The sequence below is a fragment of the Eumetopias jubatus genome, unplaced genomic scaffold, assembly GCF_037043125.1.
Source record: "Eumetopias jubatus isolate StellerSeaLion01/CBP00866 unplaced genomic scaffold, mEumJub1_p1.0 scaffold_2, whole genome shotgun sequence".
NCBI classification, from domain to species: Eukaryota; Metazoa; Chordata; class Mammalia; order Carnivora; family Otariidae; genus Eumetopias; species Eumetopias jubatus.
In genome coordinates, this window is record NW_028274808.1 from 84,802,107 (window position 1) to 84,808,237 (window position 6,131).

The following is a 6,131-nucleotide window of genomic DNA, read 5'->3' on the forward strand; positions in this document are numbered from 1 at the left end:
ATCAGACAACAAAAAGCAATAAAAGGCATCCAAATTGGAAAGTAAGAAGTAAAACTTTCACTATTCGTAGATGACATGATACTATATACAGACAACCTGAAAGACTCCACCAAAAACTACTAGAACTGATAAAAGAATTCAGTAAGATCACAGGATACAAAATTAACATATAGAAATCCATTGCAGGGGCGCCTGGGTGGCTCAGTCGTTAACCGTCTGCCTTCGGCTCAGGTCATGATCCCGGGGTCCTGGGATTGAGTCCCACATCGGGCTCCCTACTCAGCAGGAAGCCTGCTTCTCCCTCTCCCACTCCCCCTGCTTGTGTTCCCTCTCTCGCTATCTCTCTCTCTGTCAAATAAATAAATAAAATCTTTAAAAAACAAAAAGAAATCCATTGCATTTCTATACACTAATAATGAAGCAGCAGAAAGAGAAATTAACAATCCCATTTACATTTTTTTTACCGTATCATTATTTTTAATGTCCAGCATTTATAATACGAGGGCCAGAGCTTTCTCCCCAACTCAAGTTTATAAATTCTCAACTGGCTTGTGAGGTCAATGGGGATACTTCTTCTTGTCTAATTTGGTTTCTGGGAAGACTTCATTCAGGTCCTCAATGGTCATCTGATCAAATGAAATTATGTTCCTCATCTTCTCCAGCTCTTTTTCATATTCCTCCATCCTGGCCTTTGAGAGAGACAAAAACTCGGCACAACTTTTCACATCTTCTTTTTCTTCAGCATCCACCTGAACAGTATATTTATCTTCTGGCACAGGAATCCTAAGGGCATTAAACTTCTTCTCAAAGCCATCTACCAAACCAGCCTTCACCACATCGGCCTTGTAGTAAGCCCAGTCAATACCAGGTGGTTTCTCAGGGGGAGTAGCCAACCTGGAGGTAAGTGTCTCATTCCAGGATTTTAGGGAGTTAGCAATGGCCTTCTGGTTTCGTGGTATGATCTCCCCAAAAGCTACCCAATCAATGGTTTTTAGAGCCAGTTTTCATGCAGCCATCTTGAGATCCTTCACCGACCCCGGCGACCCAGAGTCCACAGCAGCAAGGAACGGAATCCGATTTACATTTGCACTAAAAATAATAAAAGCCCTAGGAATAAACCTAACCAAAGAGGTGAAAAACCTGTACTCTAAAAACTATGAAGATTGATGAAAGAAATTAAAAATGATGCAATGAAATGGAAAGACATCCCATGCTCATGGGTTGAAAGAACAAATAATGTTAAAATATCTATATTCTCCAAAGCAATCTACACATTTAATGCACTCCCTATCAAAAAAGCAATAGCATTTTTCACAGAACTAGAACAAACAATCCTAAAATGTGTATGGAACCAAAGACTCCAAACAGACAAAGCAATCCTGAAAAAGAAAAACAAAACTGGAGGTATCATAGGGCATCTGGGTGGCTCAGTCAGGTAAGCATCTGCCTTCAGCTCAGGCCATGATCTCAGGGTCCTGGGATGGAGCCCTGTGTCAGGCTTCCTGCTCAGCAGGGAGTCTGCTTCTCCCTCTGCCCCTCCCCCCGCTCATGTGCTCTCTCTCACTCTGTCTCTCTCTCTCAAATAAATAAAATCTTAAAAAAAAAAAAAAAAACTGGAGGTATCACAATTCCAGACTCCAAGTTATATTTCAAAGCTGTAGTAATCAAACAGTATGGTACTGGCACAAAAATAGACACATAGGTCAAGCGAACAGAATTGAAAGCCCAGAAATAACCTACAGTTATATAGTCAATTATTCTCTGACACAGGAGACAAGAATAAGCACTGGGGAAAAAAACAGTCTTTTCAACAAAGGGTGCTAGGAAAACCAGACAGCTACATGCAAAAGAATGAAACTGAATCACTTTCTTACACAATACACAGAAATAAACTCAAAAGTATTAAGGATGTAAATGTGAGACCTGAAACCATAAAAATCCTAGAAGAGAGCACAGGCAGTAATTTCTCTGACATTGGTCATAGCAACATCTTTCGAGATACGTCAAGCAAGGCAAGGGAAACAAAAGCAAAAATCAACTACTGGGACTACATCAAAATAAAAAGCTTCTGCACAGCAAAGGAAATAACCAACAAAACTAAAATATAACCTACTGAGTTGGAGAAGATATTTGCAAATGACATATCTGATAAAGGGTTAGGTTAGGCTCCAAAATATATGAAGAATTTATACAACTCAACATCAAAAAACAAAATCCAATTTAAAAATGGGCAGAAGACACGAATAGACATTTCTTCAAAAAAGACATACAGATGGCTAACAGACACATGAAAAGATGCTCAACATCACTGATCATCAGGGAAATGCAAATCAAAACTACAATGAGATATCACTTCACAACTGTCACAATGGCTAAAACAAAACAACTCAAGAAACAATAAGCGTTGGTGAGGTTGTGGAGAAAAAGGAATCCTCATGTACTGTTGGTGGGAATGTAATCTGGTGCAGCCAGTGAGTAAGACAGTATGGAGGTTCCTCAAAAAATTAAAAATAAAATTACTCTATGATCCAGAGTACAAAAATACTAACTCAAAGGGATATATGCATCCCCATGTTTATTGCAACATTATTTACAATAGCCAAATTATAGAAGCATCCCAAGTATCCTTTGATAGATGAATGGAGAAAGAAATGGTACACACACACACACACACACACACACACACACACACACACACACAGGAATATTATTTGGGAAAAAAAAAAGAACAAAATCTTGCTATTTGCAATAATGTGGATGGATCTAGGGAGTACAGTGCTTAGCAAAATAAGCCAATAAGAGAAAGACAAACACCATTATAATTTCACTCATATGTAGAATTTAAGAAACAAAATAAACAAAGGAAAAAAGAGAGACAAACCAAAAAACAGACTCTTAACTATATAGAACAGATTGTCACCAGAGGGGAAGTGGGTGGGGGGATGGGTGAAATAGGGGACAAAGATTAAGAGCACACTATGTTAATGAGCACTTATTAATATACAGAATGGTTGAATCACTATATTGCACACTTAAAACCTATATAACACTCTGTATTAATAACACTGAAATTAAAACTGAAAAAATTAAATAATTTTTAAAAGAGACAACTGCTGATTTTACATTACTTCTATTTTTACCATTTTTATCTCCATCACTGTTTTGCCCTAACTCATCTTATTGGTCCTAGTCACACTTCTTGAGTCAGATGATCTTGTTGTTATTTTATTTTTTTACTTATTAATATTAGCAGTCCATAGAATTTCCTTTGAATACTGTTTTGTAATGTTTAAATTATCATTATTTTCCATACATTTTTGTCTTTCCTTCTTAAGAGTTAAGAGACAATTTTTTTATTTTCCACAACAAAAAGAACTTCTGTTTTATAATTTTGATCTTAAATTCTAGTTTTATTGGAATGTGACTGCTGAATGTCATCTCTTCTATTGCTACCTTTTTGTGTTTAATAAGTTTTTCTTTATGACCAGGTATATACTTACTTTTTGTGAGTGTTATTTAGGTATTTAAATACTTTCTATATTTAGGGAACAGAGATTGATATTCTCTGGGTTGTTTCCTCTTTTTTTCTTGGCAAGATTGAAATATTTTTATTGTCTTTATTGAAGCAACAGTTTATCAAGTATAAAATTATTGGGGAACAGTTATTTCCTTGATGACACTGTTCTAGTAGTTCTAGATCCAAACAATATAACAAAAACTTTGAAAACTAAACATACATTGAGACTACCATCCACAAAAGGAGAGATAAAACTTAAAATCCAAATCTAAAGGGAATAGTTATGTATCATATAAAAGATCAACAGTCTCCAGAGTATGTTAACAGACAAAAGTCTCACAACATATTATTTGAAAGGTGTAGAGTATAATCCAAAATTATCTAACACACAAAGAACCATGAAAATGTGACCAACTCTCCAGGGAAAAGAATATCAACAGATGCCTATACCAAGATAACACAAAATGTTGAAACTATCAGAAAAACATTTTTAGTTAATTGTTTACTTAAAGATTTTATTTTTTAGTAATCTCTACACCCAAAATGGGGCTTGAACTTACAACCCTGAGATCAAGAATCCCATATTCTACTAACTGAGCTAGCCAAGCACCCCCTGGAAAAATTTTAAAACAGCCATTACAACCATGGTCATTAAACAAATGTAATTCTATTGAAATGAAAAAAAAACAAACAAACAAACAGAAGCTTTCTTCAGAGAAAAAGAAATTATAATGAGTAGCAAAGGAAAATTTGAGAAGTAAAAACCATAATATCTGAAATAAAAATTTTACTACATGGGCTCAATAACCAAATGAAAATAACAGAGGAAAGAATAAGTGAACATCAATACAGACCAACAGGATTTCTGTCCCATGTAAAAAATATTAAGAAAAAAAATGAAAATAAAGGAAACTAAGAGAATCAATGGCCACCAAATCTGCTATAAAAGAAAGGCTGAAAAAGTTCTTCAGACTAAAGGAAAATGACATCAGAGGGAAAAATGAAGCTTCAGGAATGAAAGAAGAGCAACAGAAATGGAAAATATCTGAGTAAGTAAAATACTGTTTTTATCCTCCTAAGTATTTTAAATAAGTACAAGTATTCAATTAATAACACTGTCTGGTTGGATTTTCAATGTTACAATATGCAATATTCAACTCTACCATATCTAGGAAAAGGGGCCTAAATGATTTAAGATTTTAGGGGAATGGGGGAATGGGCAAAATTGGTGAAAGGGAGTGAGGTACAGGCTTCCAGTTACGGAATGAAGTCATCACAGGGATGAAAGGTACAGCCTAGGGAATATGGTCACTGCTATTGTAATACTGTTCTATGATCACAGACGGCAGGTCCACTTGTGGTGAGCAAAGAATAACGTATAGAGTTGTCAAATCACTAGGGTGTACTCCTAAAACTAATGTAACATTGTATGTCAACTATACTTCAGTAAACAAGCAAACAAACAATTTTAGATGTTAGCAGGAATCAGTATATTTTAGTATCTCGTTTTATGTAAATAAATTATAATCAATAAAATATCTATGCAAAATAAAAAAGAAAGGTTTCTCCATTTAATACAGGTATTAAATATTCCCATGTTTAATACAGGTCTTAGTAGACTGTGAAATGTTAGGTATGATTAATGTAAAACCTAGAGCAGCTTCTTACAAAAATTACAATATTTAGTCAGAAATCCAGGAGATTAATTCAAATAGAATAGAGTAAATATTCTAATAAACTGAAAGAATGCAAGAAAGGGGAAGAGAGAAACATAAAACAATGGATGTAAACAGAAAACAAATAATAAAATGTAAAACCAAAATGTGATTTTTATCAATAATCATATAACATGTAAAAGGTAGAAACAAACGAATTAAAAGACAGAGACTGTCAAATTAAATAAAAATATGAGATCCAAGTATATCTTGACTACAAGAACTTATAAAATTGTAGTGATACAGATAGGTTAAAAATACAAAAAGGAAAACAGACACCATAAAAACACTAATTCATGTATTAATATCAAAGCTAAGAAAATTACCAGAAAAAGAAATAGAGATATTACATAATGTTAAAGAGGCTAATTGATCCTAAAGACATACCATTCTATATGCATATGCACTTAACAATGGAGCTCTCAAATACATGAAATAAAAACTGATAGAAATTATAAAAGAAAAAAGAAAGTAAGAACTCCACAATTATAATTGGAAATATTAACACTCCTTTCTCTATAATTGTTAGAATAAGAAGACAAAAAGTGAGCAAGGACACAGAAAACCTGAACAACAAAATCAATCAGCTTGACTGATATTGAGATATTGATAAATATCAATATCTGATATTTATAAAACATTCTAATGACAACAAAATACACATTATTTTCTATTGCAGTTAGATATTTAACAACATCAGCCACGTTCTGGCACTATAAAAAAGCAAATAAATAAATGAATGAATGAATATTTGAATGAATAATACATAATAAATAAATAATGAATAAATAAAAAATTTAAATGATTCAAAATACATATCATTTTGTACATAAATTTGTTTGAACAAAAGAAATTAAACTAAACATTAAAAATAAATATTTAGAAAATGCCCAGATATT

General features: G+C 33.4%; 1 pseudogene; it reads right to left on the minus strand.

The window, feature by feature from the left end:
• Positions 1-530: 530 nt before the first annotated feature.
• On the minus strand, positions 531-1,052 carry LOC148164862 (ATP synthase peripheral stalk subunit d, mitochondrial pseudogene; annotated as a pseudogene).
• Between the last annotated feature and the right edge of the window lie 5,079 nt (positions 1,053-6,131).